The sequence below is a fragment of the Vombatus ursinus genome, unplaced genomic scaffold (genome assembly GCF_900497805.2).
Source record: "Vombatus ursinus unplaced genomic scaffold, bare-nosed wombat genome assembly UNPS02011353.1, whole genome shotgun sequence".
Classification (NCBI taxonomy): Eukaryota; Metazoa; Chordata; class Mammalia; order Diprotodontia; family Vombatidae; genus Vombatus; species Vombatus ursinus.
This window is the reverse complement of record NW_020951131.1, coordinates 4,381,591-4,399,157: the sequence shown is the minus strand read 5'-3', so window position 1 is coordinate 4,399,157 and position 17,567 is coordinate 4,381,591. Positions and strand designations below refer to the sequence as shown.

The window sequence follows — 17,567 nt, the reverse complement described above, 5'->3', positions numbered from 1 at the left end:
CAAGACATTTTATTTCTTTAGGTAGCACAGAAAAATTGCAAGATTAAGTTAATGATTGTTCCCATGGGCAAACTATAGATTATATGACATGCTACTCATCACTGTGCTGTCTAGCCATTTTCTGCCTCTGTGATCTTGGAGAAGTCCCTTTGTCTCTTTAGGCCTCAGTTTCCACATCCATCCACTGATGAGATTAAAAAAAATGACTTCTAAGGTCCCTTTTATATTTAAGTCTACAATCCTAAGAACTTAATTCTGGTTTTCTATGATTGATTTGAGCTTTTCAATCTGTGATGCTAAGACCATTGGTCTTGTCAGCATTTATACAGTGCCACTAATTCCCATGTGCAGGTGGAAACAAAATGTGGAGACTTGTCGTGGCAGTGTTTGTGATCCAGGTGCTGGGAGCAGAATGTATTTTCCATCATATGGACAGACCTGTGAATCATGAAGTTGAATTAAACATTGTAAGTCTTATTCTTATTAGGAAATGTCACACTCAATTCATTGGTGTATCTAGGATTCCAAGTATTTAAAAGATTTAGGAGTTTGAGCAATAATAGAGTAGAGAAGTCACATGTTTATTTAGGAAATGAGATTTCATGATTGTAACCATAAAAATAGATGTGCCAATATCCTGAACTAAATGCACTTTTATTTTCCCAACCAGAGTCAGATCATTCTTTACTGGAAATACCCTGTTGAAAAGTATGAAGTTGAGACTGAGGATTCATATATACTCACCCTTCTAAGAATTCCCTGTGGAAGAATGGGCAATAATGTATCAGGTATTTGTCAAGGCAAAAAGACCCAGGTTTGGAGTGTAAGGATATGGGTGTGAATTTCAGTCCTGTTGTTTACTGCTACCTGGGGCAAACCACTTGTCTCAGGGCCTCTGTCTTCTCTTTTCGATGGCAGAGTCAGGCTGAATAACCTAAGGCCCCTTCCACTTCTAACAGTCTCCATTCCAATATCAAGAAATTTTTCTCAGCTGAAGGTCTTGTCTTCCCTTCAGGGAAACCTAGTCAGGAGAAAGATTTTGATGTCAGTTGGAGCATGAATAAGGGTTAGAAACCTCATTTTCTGAGAGAATTAGATTTACCAATCTCTGTGGCATCCTGGCCACAGAAGAACCTGATGATAAGATTCAAGGCAATGAACGGTGGGTGTTTACCCAAACTGTGGCATGTGCTGATTCTCCAGGTGCACCTGGCTTCTCTTGGTAAGAGTGACTGACAAATCTTTTCTGTCGATAATGATTGGCTCTTCTCTGTGGCTCTCCGGGAGCATGTCTAATATTTCTTTGATAGCCTACAGGAGTGGGGAACCTGTGGCATTAAGGCCACATGTGGCCTTCTAGGTCCTTAAATGTGGCCTTTTAACTAAATCCATTTTTTTATCTGTAAAAATCAAACAAAAGGGACCCACCATATCCTTCTAAAGTTGAATCTGGAAATGCATAGCTCAGGAAAACTTCTTTTAAACAAAATATCAGCCTTTTTTTTCTTCTCCCCCCCCCCCCACTGCCTGGCTATAAAGCCAACTCTGCAGTCGTGTGATCTGTACAATTCCTTAGGAATCCAAAGTCTGAAGGTCCAAAGAGAGATTCTTCAGTGTCAACATGGCACAAATTTGGTTATGAGTGTTCACCATGTTTTCCTTTCACCTCAGCGGCCTGTCGTGTTTTTGCAGCATGGTTTCTTGGCAACATCTACCACCTGGGTCTCCAGCCTTCCCAACAACAGCCTGGGCTTCATTGTAGCAGATGCAGGGGTTTTTTTTATGGTAATTTTTATTTTTTTTTTTGTTTTCAACATTTACTTCCACAAGATTTTGAGTTCCAAATTTTCACCCCATCTCTCCCCTCCCCCCACCCCAAGATGGCATGCATTCTGAATACCCCTTCCCCTAGTCTGCCTTCCCTTCTATCTCTTCCCCCCTTCTCTTATCCCCTTCCCCTTCAATTTTCCTGTGGGGCAGGATGGATTTCTGTACCCCATTTCCTGTATTTCTTATTTCCCAGTTGCATGTAAAAACATTTTTTTTAAACATGTGTTTTTAAAACTTTGGGTTTCAAATTTTCTCCCTTCCTCCTTCCCTACCCACCCTCATTGATAAGGCAAGCAACTAAATATAGGTTACATATGTGCAGTTATGCAAAACACTTCCATAGTAGACATGCTGTGAAAAACTAACTCTATTTCCCTTAATCCTATCCCACCCACCCCATTTATTCTATTCTTTCTTTTGACCCTGTCCCTCCTCAGAAGTACTTGCTTCTGATTATCCCCTTTCCCAATCTGCCCTCCTCTGTATCACCCCCCTACTCTCTTGTCCCCTTCCCTCCCTGTTTTCCTGTAGGGTAAGACAGATTTCCATACCCAATTGAGTGTGTATGTTATTCCCTCCTTAAGTCAAATTCTATGAGAGTAAGATTCACTCATTCCCTCTCACCTTCCCTGGTTCCCCTCCACTGTAAGAGCCTTTTCTTTTCTGTTTTTTTGTGAGATAATTTACCCCGTTCTACCTTTCCCTTTCTCCTTCTCCTAGTATAATCCTCTATCACCCCTTAATTTTATTCTCCAGATATGACCCCTTCATCTTCAACTCACCCTGTGCCCTGTATCTATCTATATCTATATATATGTACATATAATTTTTCCCCTCCAACTACCCTAATACTGACAAAGGATTCATGAGTTACAAATATCATCTTTCCATGCAGGAATATAAACAGTTCAACCATAATAACTCTCTTATGATTTTCTCTTTCCTGTTTACCTTTTTATGTTCCACTTGAGTCTTGTATTTGAAAATTGAATTTTCTATTTGGCTGTGGTCTTTTCATCAAGAATGCTTGGAAGTCCTCTATTTCACTGAATGATCATTTTTCCCCTGCAGGATTATACTCAGTTTTGCTGGGTAGGTGATTCTTGGTTGTAATCCTATCTCCTTTGCCCTCCAGAATATTATATTCCATGCCCTGCGGTTCCTTAATGTAGAAGCAGCTAAATCTTGTGTTATCCTGATTGTTTTTCCACAATACTTGAATTGTTTCTTTCTGGCTGCTTTTAATATTTTCTCCTTGACCTGGGAACTCTGGAATTTGGCTATAATATTCCTAGGAGTTTCCCTTTGGGGATATCTTTCAGGAGGAGATGGGTGGATTCTTTCAATTTCTATTTTGCCCTCTGGTTCTAAAATATCAGGGCAGTTTTCCTGGATAATTTCTTTTTTTTTTTTAATAAATTTATTTATTTTTAGTTTTCGACATTTACTTCCACTAGATTTTGAGTTCCAAATTTTCACCCCACCTCACCCCAAGATGGTATGCATTCTGAATACCCCTTCCCCTAGTCTGCCTTCCTTTTAATCTCTTCTCCCCTCCCTTTTCTTATCCCCTTCCCTTTCTATTTTCCTGTAGGGCAAGATAGATTTCTATACCCCGTTTCTTGTATATTTCTTATTTCCCAGTTGCATGTGAAAACATTTTTTTTTAAACATTTGTTTTTAAAACTTTGGGTTCTGAATTTTCTCCCTTCCTCCCTCCCCATCTACCTTCATTGAAAAGGTAAGCAACTCAATATAGCCTATACCTGTGCAGTTATGCAAAATACTTCCACAGTAGACATTCTGTGAAAAACTAACTCTATTTCCCTTAATCCTATCCTGCCCCCCCATTTATTCTATTGTTTCTTTTGACTCCATCCCTCCTCAGAAGTATTTGTTTCTGATTACTCCCTTTCCCAATCTGCCCTCCTCTCTATCATCCCCCTATTCCCTTGTCCCCTCCCCCCCATTTTCCTGTAGGGTAAGACAAATTTCCATACCCAATTGAGTGTGTATATTATTCCCTCCTTAAGTCAAATTCTATGAGAATAAGATTCACTCATTCCCTCTCACCTTCCCCCTGTTTCCCCTCCACTGTAAGAGCCTTTTCTTTTCTGTTTTTTTGTGAGATAATTTACCCCATTCTACCTCTCCTTTTCTCCTTCTCCTAGTATAATCCTCTCTCACCCCTTAATTTTATTCTCCAAATATGACCCCTTCATCTTCAACTCACCCTGTGCCCTCTATCTCTTTGTCTATCTCTCTCTCTCTCTCTCTCTCTCTATTTATCTATCTATCTATTTATACATACATATAATTTTTTCCCTCCAATTACCCTAATACTGACAAAGGTCTCATGAGTTACAAATATCATCTTTCCATGCAGGAATATAAACAGTTTAACCTTAACAAGTCTCTTATGATTTCTCTTTCCTGTTTACCTCTTCATGCTCCATTTGAGTCTTGTATTTGAAAGTCAAATTTTCTATTCAGCTCTGGTCTTTTTATCAAGAATACTTGAAAGTCCTCTATTTCACTGAATGACCATTTTTTCCCCTGAAGGATTATACTCAGTTTTGCTGGGTAGGTGATTCTTGGTTGTAATCCTATCTCCTTTGCCCTCCAGAATATTATATTCCATGCCCTGTGGTCCTTTAATGTAGAAGCTGCTAAATCTTGTGTTATCCTAATTGTGTTTCCACAATATTTGAATTGTTTCTTTCTGGCTGCTTTTAATATTTTCTCCTTGACCTGGGAACTCTGGAATTTGGCTATAATATTCCTAGGAGTTTTTCTTTGGGGATCTCTTTCAGGAGGAGATGGGTGGATTCTTTCAATTTCTATTTTGCCCTCTGCTTCTAAAATATCAGGGCAGTTTTCCTTGATAATTTCTTGAAAGATGATGTCTAGCCTCTTTTTTTGATCATGTCTTTCAGATAGTCCTTTAAATTCTCTCTCCTGGATCTATTTTCCAGGTCAGTTGTTTTTCCAATGAGATATTTCACATTGTTTTCTAATTTTTCATTCTTTTGGATTTGTTTTACAGTGTCTTGATTTCTCATAAAGTCACTAGCTTTCAATTGCTCTATTCTAATTTTTAAGGAAGTATTTTCTTCAGTAATCTTTTGGACTTCCTTTTCCATTTGGCCAATTTTGCTTTTTAGGGCATTCTTCTCCTCATTGGCTTTTTGGACTTCTTTTGCCATTTGGGTTAGGCTATTTTTTAAGGTATTATTTTCTTCAGTATTTTTTTTTGGTCTCCTTTAGCAAGCTGTTGACTTGTTTTTCATGATTTTCTTGCATCACTCTCAGTTTTTCCTCTACTTCTCTTACTTGCTTCTCAAAATCCCTTTTGAGCTCTTCCAAAGCCTGGGACTGATTCATATTTTTCTTGGAGGCTTTGGATGTAGGAGCTTTGGCTTTGTTGTCTTCTTCTGGTTGTATGTTTTGATCTTCTTTGTCACCAAAGTAAGGTAATATAGTCTGACTCTTTTTGCACTGCTTACTCATGATCCCAGCCAATTACTTGAGTTTTAAACTCTTTGTTAAGGTAAAAGTCTGTTTCCAATGTGAAGAATGTACTGTCCCAAGCTTCGGGGGTCTGTACAGCTGTTTTCAGAGATACTTCTAGGGACCTGTAAATTTTCAGTTCTTCCAAGGTGCTATGATAAGGGGCGAAGTGTTTTCTCTCCACCTCCACAACAAGCTTTGCCACACCAGCACTCCTCCTCGCCCCAGGACCGCCCCTCAGAACTGTGACCCAGATGCAAACATGGGCAGAGGAAGAGATTCCTACCTCAGCACTGGCAAAGAGATCCCTGTAATCCCCCTCTGATCAACCACTCAATTCCCCCTCAGTCTGTGGGCCAGAAGCTCAGGAAACAGCCCTGGCCCCCGGGGCAGCTGTGACCTAGCTCCTTCTCTCACCGCAGTCATAGACTTTTCCCACTGACCTTCTAAGTTGTCTTTGGCGTTCGTGGGTTGAGGTCTGGAAACTGCCACAGCTGTCCACAATTCAGTCCTCTGAGGTCTGCTCCAGGGTCACTGCAGCCTGTGCGCCCACGCCAAACTGCGCTCCTCTCCCTGCCCAGTGCGATATAACTTTCTGATCAACAATCCAGGTTGTCTTTGGCTGGAAATTTGTTTCACTTTGTCTTTTTTGGGGTTCTGCTGCTTTAAAATTTGTTTAGAGCCATTTTTATAGGTATTTGGAGGGGTTTGGGAGGAGAGCTCAAGCAAGTCATTGCTTTCCCTCCGCCATCTTGGCTCTGCCACCCAGATGCAGGTTTTGATGTGTGGATGTGAAGCAGCCAGGGGAGTACCTATTCCCTGAAACAAGCATTTTTGTCAACATATTCCACACAATATTGGGCTTTCAGGTAGGGAATACTCAAATATGGGTTTCATGTACCTTTGAGCTTTCAGTCAAATAGTATCAAAGGATGAAATCACATCTTTATTTAGTTTCACTGAATGATAATTCTTTCAAAGTTTTGCCTTAAGATCTCCCAAATCCTGATGACATTCTCTCCAGGTGTCTGCTTTTCCATGACACCTTGGCTTTACTTCAAATGAACCTCTAGACCAGTGACCTCACACTCAAAGAGAAACAGATCCCTGCAGAAGTTAACATTATCTATGTTCCATTGTATTTTTATTTCTTTTAGTAAACATTTCCCGATGACATTTTCATCTGGTTCTGGCTACTTTGGTGAGTTTTTCTAGCATAAGTCTGACACATCTGTAAGACCACCAGAGATAGAGATTTTTGTAGAACAAGAATTGCATTCTCTGTTCATATAAGACAAGAAAGAGGAGTGATTAGTCATATGTCAACATCATAGCCCTGGTGTAGATCTGACTTTGTTATACTTGTTTGTCTTTTGGCAAATTGGCACAATACAACCTTCCAGCCTCAATTGACTACATTGTGAAAAAAACTGGGCAGAAGATATATTATGGGGGCCATTCTCAGGGCACCCTTATTGGCGTGGTCAGACTGACTATGGTCTGAGAACTTCCAACTTGTCCCTCCTTCTTGAAGTCCAAACTTTTTTGTGGCAAGAATGAGTAGCACACCTATAACTGCGTACTGACTGTATGCCAGAGAAGAGAAGATGGAGGGGGGAGGAAGCTGCAGGCAGCAGTAAGAGGCACAGGTCACACTCACCATCTTCAGGTTCCTGGAGGGTTTGGTGTGCAAGAGGGAAGATTTATTCAGCTTGGTCCCGGAGGGTGGAAGAAGGAACAAAGCGTAGAAAGGGTAGAAATATAAGATGTGAGTGTGTTAGGAAAACTTCCTAACAAAGAGACCTCTCTGTAGGAAGAATGAACTAACGCATCACATAAGAAGGTCTACACTGTAGACCTTCAAGGCAAAGAGAGATGACCAAGTGTCATCTCCCATTTCTGTTTTCTGGGACTAAGTAAAAAATGTCTAATCCCTTTTCTAGGGCAGCTGGATGGCACAGTGGATAGAGTACAGAGTATGGAGTTAGGAAGGCTCATCTTCATGAGTTCAAATCTGGCCTCAGATACTTACTAGCTGTGTGACCACAGGCAAGTCACTTAACCCCATTTGCCTCAGTTTCCTCATCAGTAAAATGAACTGAAAAAGGAAATGGTAAATGACTCCAGTATCTTTGCCAAGAAAACCCCAAATGGGGTCAAAAAGAGTCAGCTATAATTGAAAAATGACTGAATATCCCCTTTCTATATGAAAGCCATTCTTATACTCGAAGACTTCCATCATGTTTCCCCTAAGTTTTCTCCAGGCCAATTGCTTCCTTCCACTTTTCATGAGGGATCCTCAAAAGGCCCTTTGACATCCTGGTCACACTCAGCTGGGTACATTTCAGGTCATGCATTCCCTTCCCATGATATGGTATTCCAAATGAAGACACGACTCCAGATGTAATCTGACTAGGTCAGAAAAGTCTGTGATTATTTTATTCCTAGTGTTTGATTCTAAGCCTTTCAATGCAATCTAAGTTTGCAGCATTCTTCTTATTGTTGTTGTTATTAGCTTTTGTTTGTTTCCTGGTGACCATTTTTTTTTTAGGTTAAGTTACACATCACCTACATTGTACTTACAGATTTTATTTTTTGAGCTGAAATTGCCAATTACTTATCAATTTCACAGTTGGCCAGTCCAATGGCCTTTTCTCATTCCTTCTCCTTCTTGCTCTCTTTGGGGATTTGTGCCACTGCCCTCTTTTTGTTCTCTCCTCCTACCTTTCTCACTGCTTCTTCATCTCCTGTGCTGGATCTTCAGTCATATCAAAGTCCCTAAATGTGGACGCTCCCCAAAGCTTCCTATGTATTCTTTTCTGTCTTCCCTCTCACTAGCTTATTTCTTCAGCTGCCATGGACTAAGATAGGTCTCTTCCACATATGTCTCTCTAGCCTTTGTCTTTCTCCTGAGGGCAAGTCTAATATCACCAAGCTCATTGGACTGTTAATCCTGGCCGTCCTGAAGACATCTCAAAATCAGTGTGTTCAAAATAGAGCTCCTTCTCTCTGCCCCAGACTAACTTCTCTTCTGATCCTCCCTATTTTTGTCAAGGACGCCACCATCTTTCCAGACTCCCAAGGCCACAAAAATTTCACTCTCATCTTCTGCTATTCACCCTCCCTTAACAGACACATCCAATTTCCAGCTGTTCTTTTTTCTAACTTCACGTTTTCCCCTTAAATGCCCTTCTCTGAACGTGCCGACCCAACACTTTAATTCAAGTTCTTATCAATTCTCTAGCCTTCAGTAGCCTTCTGATGTTTCTCCTCACCCCCAGTCTGTCCCCTCACCAATCCATCCTCCACATAGTGACCAAAGGACTGATCCAAAGCATAGTTCTAACTGTGTCCCACCCCATTCCCCTCCTCAATAGACTTCAATGGCTCCTTATCACCTCTAGGGTCAAGTGTCAACTCCCATGACTGGTATTTAAAGCTGTTCACAGCCAGGTCATACCCCACCTTCCCAGCCTTGTTAGGCATTTTCTCCTCCATATACTGTACAAGTCAAGCAAACTACTCTTTTTGCTCTTCCATAGATGACATACCATCTTCCATTTCTGTGCCTTCGCACCCATTGTCACCTGTACCTGGAACTTTTCACCTCCACCTCTTGGAATTTCTGTTGTTCTGTAAGACTCAATTCAAATGCCACTTTCTAGAGGCAGTCTTTCCTCATTCTTGGGCTGTGCTTGAAATCAGGTCTTCCTGACTCCAGGCTTGGCACTCTATCCACTGCACCATCTAGCTCCAGCCCAAAATGAATGTAGGCCGTAGGAAATGAGATGTACAAAAGTTGAAGAGCCTGGAGATCGTGTCATGTGAGCACGAGTTAAAAGAATGAGATTACATGTCTTGGAAAAGAGAAGAATTAGGGTGAGAGGGAGCATGACAGCTGTCATTTGGAAAGAAGATTCGATTTATTCTTCTTGGCACTGTGAGGCAAAAGACAAATTGGAAGAAGGAGCAGCATGGTATAATAGAGAGATAATAGCTAGCAAATGACAATAATAACACCTAGCATTTATATCATGCCATAAGGTTTACAAAGCAATATATTTACATATATAGTTTCATTTGATTCTCGTGATAGTCCTGGGAGGTAGGTGATGTTGTTATCTCCATTTTGCACATGAGGAAACTGAGGCTAAGAAAGGTTAAAGACTGGTTAAAGACTGACCCAGGTTAACCCATTCTTTAACTCAGAGGTTAATCCAGAGGTTAAAGACTGGTCCAGGATCACACAGCTAGTTTAAGAATCTGAGGCAGGGGTCAAATTTAGGCCTTCTGAATTCCAAATCCAGTATTCCATCTACTGACCCATCAACGTATCATATGTAGAGAGTACTTGATTTGAAGTCAGGAAGACCTGGGTTCCAATCCTGCCTCAGACACTTGTTAGCTGTGTGACCCTGGGTCACTTAATCTTTTTTTATCTGCTTCAGTTTCTTCATCTGTAAAATGGGGACAATAATAGCACTGATCTCTCAAGGTTTTTGTGAGAATAAAATGAGATAGTATTTCTAAAGAGTGCTTAGCATATGCTTTGCACAGAGAAGATACTTCCTTAATGCCTATTCCTTTATTGGTGTCCCCCATACTTGGAGCCTTGAGCCTGGCCAGGTTGGCCACTTTGAAGGGACATTGTCAGGGGCTTTTTAGCCCCTCTCAGTTCCCACCCAACTCTGTGATTCTGATCCTTGGTTCTCATAGGCCATAAAGCTCAGGGTCCACCACATTATGTCTCTTATCAATGCAAGCAAGAATAGCGCCAGTGAGCATGGTGTATCCCATGGTGGTGGGTCTGGGGAGCTGCTCTTTGTTTCATAGGACTGTCCCCATTTCAATGACTGCCATGTTTGGGTCTGTTTGTTTTTCCCCCACAGTTTTTACTGGGTGACAAGGACTTTCTGCCTGAGACCTCCTTCAACAAGGTTCTGGCTACTAATGTATGTGACAATGAACTAGCTGGTGTCTTCTGTGAGAAATTCATCTTTGCTTAGTCTGGGTTCGATCCAGCAAACTTAAACATGGTGTGAGTGTTTCCTTTTCCTTTTCTCAGCTATTAGTGTCATGTCATACTTAACATGAGAGTAATGCTAAGCTATTTGATTTTTCTCTTCAAAACCCTAACCAGTCACGGACCCCTAAGATCATCTGTTCTGTAGGTCACAGATACCTTCAGAAATTTTTCTCCTCTAAATGGTTAAAGCCAGAGGGGTGCACAAGACTTCCTTTCAGTTATGAACCCTGTTATTCTATGCCTTATCTCTTCAAAAGCTACGTAATATTAGCCAGCAACTTTTAGAGTGCTTTGAGGTTTGGAGCGTACCTTATGTATATTATCTCATTTAATTCTTGCAATTTACCACGGGAGACAAGTGCTTTATTAGCCCCATTTTAAAGATGCAGAAGCTGAGACTGAGAGAGATTAAGTATCTTACTTAGGACCAGATAGCTAGTAAGTGTCTATGGTGGGACTCAAACCTAGGTTTTCCCTGACTCCCAATGTGACACTCTAGAATACTACCTAGTGTTTGGAAGAGTACTAGTTGTGTACAGGAACTTACCAAACACTTTCTGTTTATAGTCTATTTTCATCCTTTTTTTTTAATTAGGCAATTGGGGTTAAGTGACTTGCCCAGGGTCACACAGCTAGTAAGTGTCAAGTGTTTGGTCTGAGGCTGGATTTGAACTCAGGTCCTCCTGACTTCAGGGCCGGTGCTCTATCCACTGCGCCACCTAGCTGCCCCTATTTTTGTCCTTTTAATGTAGCCTCTGGGGCATCTCTCTTGCACATGGAGCCTCCAGAAAAGATACTACAGGTTCAAGGTACTATGTGGAGTAGCACTCACTCAAAATGATAGTCCAAGAGCCCCCACCAATAGGTGTATTTTTACTAGGCATCCAGAGAACCTATTTCTTTAAACAAAAGGCATTTGATTAAATAGTGTAGTAAGTATAGTGACAAGATAAGATTCACTAGATGCACACTCTGTTAAGAGTTTATCATACCACCAGTAGTGAGGGTATGTAGGCTGAGAAAAGGAAAGCATAACAAGGAAATGAATATATGTGAAGAAGCATCCAAGAATCCATACGGCCAGAGCACAAGAGCAGAGAATATACATACAGGGTGTCCATGTGACCAGGGAACCCAGAAGACTATCATGACTCACACCCCTGAGGCTGGAAGGCCACTGACACTCCCTCCAGATGCCGTCCGTCTGTCCTTTGGTTTGTTTTCTACCTGGCATCAGCTCCACCTTCTGTTGACCATCATGTTGTCTCCTATAGGTATTTTATAAATCTCATGGCCCCTGAGTTTCTCCCTCTTCCCATCCTTTGGGCTTCATGTCTTCCACCTACTTCTTAGCCTGGCTTCCATCTTCCAGGATGCAGTGACCATCTTCCAAACTACAAGCAGCCATACCAACTGAGGAGGCGCCAAAGAAGAATCAGGCACGGTACATTCAGGTTAAGATTCTTTTTGTTAAATCGCTGATGTCTGTGACTGAATTGAAGTCCATTGGCCTGGGTCATTAATCCTTGTAAGTCTAATCCCCTATGAGCATTTCGAGCTTCTAAAAGCCATTTCTTGGGCCTCTATGGAAGAAACCCCACAGTTCAATGTGGAGGCTAGACTCCAAGAGGCACTTCCTGGCCTCCATCCTTCTTGAATGGGATGCAAAAGAATCTGAGTGAGAGGAAAAGCTAAGAAAAGCCAAGGCAAAGTCAGTACCCTCAGCCTGACTGGCCTGCCTTCGAGCATTCTGTGTAGCAGGCAGTAGCAGAAACCCCAAATCCAAATCAAACCACACCTGGTTTTGACGCTGTATTCGGGTTAATGAATAACTTCCCAGTATTTCCTTCCCTATACCTTGAAATGGGTCTCCTTGAAATCACAAAAGACCCCTAGTTTGAGATGTTCCTGCTAAGAGCCCCTTGCCCACCCCAATGTTCATTCTAAATGTAGAGCGGGAGAAGTTGGGTGTTCAGCTAAAGGGAAGAGGCATCTGCAGGAAGAATAACTCACAGTGACATAGCAGTTGAACATTGGCCAGGTGAAGTTCTGACTTCAGGTCTAGAATGACAAACCCATTGAGTTTTCTTCTGTCCCACACCACCTCCTCAAGAGGAAGGATCTGATGGAATGTGTCCTTAGGGTAATCTTCCCTGATTCCTTCTTCCTTGCCTTTTTTATTGCTTCCCCATCCCACCTCCTGTTTGTTGGAAATGGCCAAATGACTCTATTTTTCTAAACAGTACAATATTTACCAGACCTCTTTGGGCTTACATTGTGCTCTCTCGGCTGACATTTATGGGCTGTGTAACTCTGGACAAGTCAGTGCTTATCAGTGCTCTAGGAAGCTCTCCAAGACTATGAATCACTGAGAAGGTGCCAACTTGAATTTGTAGAGAGATTTCCTCATCCCAGAGATCCTTAAACCAGTAAAATCCCGGGTCTTCTCTCTATCTCCTACACTACGAATAAAGGAGCATCTAGAGACCTCACCATGCAGAGAGAATCCCTCTTGGATTGGAACCGTGCTCAGAACTTGCTGAGAATCATCAAGCAACACGATCCCTCTTGTTATGTGTGCGCCTTCAAAGAATCTCGTTTGCTTTTTTCTATGTGGATGGCAGACATCTTGGAGGAAGAGACCCTTTAAGGCAGGGGCCCCTTAGGAGGCTTGGAACAAATTTCAGGGAAGCAATGCACTTGGATTGAAAAAATGCATCTTTCTTTTTCACTCAACTTTGGTTTCCTTCTAATCCATGGATTTTATTGTATGTATTAAAAACACATTTCTGAGGTGGGATCCCTTGGCTTCACCAGGCTGCCCAAGAGACCTATGATGCAGGGGGAAAAAAAAGTTTAGGAAATTCTGCTTGAAGTCAATGCTTCATTCTCTCATATGAAAAGTTTTTTATACACAACAAACCCAAACAATGAAATCTTGTTTCTTCTACATATTGTGATTGTGTTAGTGTAAAGATGTTGTCTACTGTGAAATATCACTCATAAAACACAGTCTGTTCCCTTTTACTCCTCTCAGTAGCAGTTTTTCTATCTACGTGAAAATAGTGATTTGTGTTGAGATAATTGGTAATTTCTTCATTGTGTTTTTTGGTAATACGCTTTGTCATTTTTTTCCATGCCTTTATTATCTTCCTGTTATCCATATCCCTTAAGGCCTGATTCCTTAGTGCCCCCACAACTCCTTAGTCCCTTCCTACACTTTCCCCAGTGTACCAGAAGAGACAGGGTCTAGTCTGGGTGCTATTCTCATCCTTCTTTTCTTCAGGGCCATTTCTTCTTGTACAGGAAACATTTTTTCTTGGTTTTGTGGATTGCTGTGGCCACAGAATTTATGACCAAATGGCTGGTGAAATGGAGGTGAGCCTCTCTAGTCTTATCCAGGCTGGTCCTCAGAGAGATGCCCAGCTTCTAGCCAGGACTGGTCTTGAGACCTTTCCAGCATACCAGCATCCGCCCAACATTGAGGTCTATTGACTGAGCCTTCAAGAGCCCAAGATTATGCTGTCGTGAGCCCTCACAGCAGACTTTGTAGAGGAAATGAGTTATTGTTTTTTCCTCCTAGAGTCGAATTGATGTATATGAGGCACATAATCCAGTGGGAACATCTGTCCAGAATGGTCTTCATTACTTCCAGGTACCATTTTTTCCAATGCTCCTAGATTCTAATATTTAAGACCTTTGTCGTTTCCATCGTCTCCTTGAAAAAATTCCACAGGGGCAGCTAGGTGGCGCAGTGGATAGAGCACCGGCCCTGAAGTCAGGAAGACCTGAGTTCAAATGTGGCCTCAGACCATACACTTGACACGTACTAGCTGTGTGATCTTGGGCAAGTCACCTAACCCCAAATGCCTAAATAAATAAATAAATAAATAAATGAAAATTTAAAAAAAAGAAAAAGAAAAGAAAAAGTTTCACAAAGTTTGGAAAACTAACCTGGTCTCCAAGTCTTGGGCCCTACAAGTGTCTTGTGTGCCTGATTGGAGTCCTCAGCTTTCTGCAGGTGGCTCCCCAGGAAAGCCCTGTGTAGTTGGTCCCCTTTGCTTAGTGCCAGCTGCCTCCTCCAACAGGTTTGGCTGGATTTTTCTGTATATGAAAATAAGTTTGTTGTAAGTGACTTGTTTCTCTTGGATTTTCTTCTCTTCTATCTAGAGGATATTTCATATTTTCAGCACACCTCAGGGATCCTATGACAGAAGCTATTCCGGGGACAGGAGTAGGCTGGGCTACAGTTAACAAAGTTTCTCAGGTGTGGCATTGATTACCCTTTAGACCCAACCTTGGACTCCATGTCTTCATATGACCAGGAAGCTATCTGGCCCCTCTGCAGGTACCCTGAGCTAGAATGGAATCCCAAAAGAAAGGCTGCCCAGGGAAAATTCCATATGTACATTTCACCTGTCCCCTCCATCCCCAACAAGGGCAGCCCTGGTTTCCTAGAGATGACCTAAACTCCAAGGGGGTCTTAGGAATGGATCCAAAGGCCAGCAGCCGTCTGAGGGGGCTTCGAGCTCCAGGTACCCTGGCTTGTCTATTCTCAGGTAGTACACTCTTGACCTTGTCAGTGCAGCAGGAAAGCCCAAAGGGGCATAAAGCTCCCTGGTCATCCATCACCATTTCCCTACTCCTGTCTAGGACATACAGTCTTGAGTAAAATCAAAATAGATGTTCACCTCTCTTCTATTTTCATTTGAATTATATATGTTCATTTTCATTTTGCCAGGTTGGACACAGTGAGTTTTTAATCTGTTTAACTCAAGGATGGACACTGTTTCCCATTCCTGTTTCTTTCCTTCGCATTGTTTCAATTTTAGGCCTTTCATGAAATCCAACCAGTACTTCGAGCTTATGACTGGGGGAGTCCCGAAGAGAACTTAGCTCACTGTAATCAGGTAATTTTCTCTTTAAAAAATGGAGCTTTTTCTTTTTAAAGGGGCAATTAATGAAAACAATCAGGAGACTTGATTTCTAATTCTGACTCTAGGTACTAACTAGCTCTGTGACCATGGAAGTCACTTAACATCTCATTGACTCAGTTTCCTCATCTATAGAATGATAGAGTTGGTCCAGATCAAGGATTTTTAACCATCCTCTGTGTCATTGACTCCTTGTGAAGTCTGGGAAAGCTGATGGGCTCTTTCTCAGAAATCCCCCCTTCTGTAAGAAGGCTTTCCCAGGCCACCTCAATCTCAGGTCCTCCTTGGGATATCATCTCCATTTCTCTTGTCTCTTTGTGCACATTGTTTTGTCTCTCCCATTAGAACGTGAGCTCCTTGAGGGCTGGCACTGGGTTCTTGCCTTTCTTTGAATCCCAGTATTTGGCACAGTACCTGGCACATAGTAAATGCTTAATAAAAGCTTATTGGCTGACTATTGACTGACAGACAAATGCATGAAATAAGATGCCTAAGTTTACAAAGGAGATTAATTATATTGAAATATAGTTATCCAGATATTAAGGGGAAAAAAACACATTCAGAGACCCCTGGGTTAAGAATCTCAGAAGCTGATCTCTAACATTTTTTCCAGCTATGATTCTGTATTTTAAGGAAAGCTACCTGGGAGTGACATTCCAGTGCTTGGCACATTGAGAAAATACTTGATGGATTCAATTCTTCTTAGTTTCTATGAGATTAGGCCACATTCAAGAACAATTCATAGATTATGAGCTATAGGAAACCTCAGAGGTCACCTAGACCAATCCCTTCATTTTATAGATGTAGAAACTGAGGCCTAGGGAGAGGATGAGTGATTTGCCTTAGGGCATGTAAATAGCAAACAGCAAACCAGGATTCCAACTCAGATCCTCTGGCTCCAAACCTAGCCTTCTTTCTGCCTTCTCCCATTGTCCACCCCTCCCCCCCCAATATTCTTGGGTAGTGATCATTGAAATTGCTACAAAACCACCTCATTATTAGCATGCTTTAGGGTACAAGTGTCTGTCTTGTTCATGGAGATGACATGAAAACTTAGCCCAATACCTGGCCAAAATGTAAATCCCTGAGCCCAGGGCATCCCTCCAGCCACCAATCTAGAGACCAGATTAAAATAAAAAGATGATTTATTATTCTGGAATGTGGGCCAAATCCTAGCCTTACTTGAACTTAGTGTGTGGAGGAGAATAGTTTCAGATACAGAGACAGAGATGAAATTCATGAACAAATGAATGTGTATATATATATATATATATATATATCATATACATAAATGTGTATCTTATATATGAATATATATATGTTTTTTAAATCCATGCACATATTTTGTTTGAAATGATTACTTACCAAGAAATAACGTGTTCCTCTGGCCCCCATCATAATGGTACTCTTCTTTTTAAATAATAATAATTAATAATAAGAATGATAAAGTGAAACCAAACTGTCTATAATAGTTTATGATTCTGATAGTTTCATTTAGCAGAAAGGAAGAAGTATGTAAAGCGCTTTTAAAAAATCATATAAAGAATTGGCTGTCCCCTAGAAGGGATAGGATGTTGAACTGGGTTCTCTAGGAAGACTCTTGTCCTCTTTTGTGTCCACGCAGACGATTCCTCCGGTTTACAACCTGTCAACAATGAAAGTGCCAACTGCACTGTGGAGTGGTCTAAGAGATTTGGTGGCTGACCCAAAAGATGTCTCCAGCTTAATCCCCCAAATCCCCAAGATGATTTACCACAAGATTCTGCCTACATTTGATCATTTGGCTTTTGTTTTTGTTGTTGACGCACCTCAAACAATTTACTATGAAATAATCAAGATGATCGAGAAAGCCCTGTAAAGATGGTGTTGCTGGTGAAATCACTTCCCTTTCCTGAGAGCTGGGGATCGAATTTATTTTCCCCTCTCTAATGGGGCTCTTGGAGGGATAATGGGAATGTCTACTTCATTTAACTACACTGATAGAAATATACAATCTTCATCCTCACCCATGTCATTTGTCACTTTCTGATTTCTACCAAGGATGCTGTGTTGACAGTCCCTGGGAGCTGGAATTTCCCCCATATTTTTATACTACAGCAAGAAGTTTCCCCAATTTCTTTGAAAGATCATTATTGAAAATTAAATTTTATTGATCTCACTTATTTCTACACCACAGTCAGTTCCAGAATATTCCCCCCCTTTTGGCAGAAATTGAGGAAGGTATCTCTTACTGACAAATATATACGACTCTCTGCTCTGGTTGTCCC

The 17,567-nt window shown here is 41.4% G+C and overlaps 1 pseudogene; it reads left to right on the top strand.

Moving 5' to 3' along the window:
• Window positions 1–653: 653 nt before the first annotated feature.
• LOC114038608 lies at window positions 654–17,158 on the top strand (annotated as a pseudogene).
• Window positions 17,159–17,567: the final 409 nt, after the last annotated feature.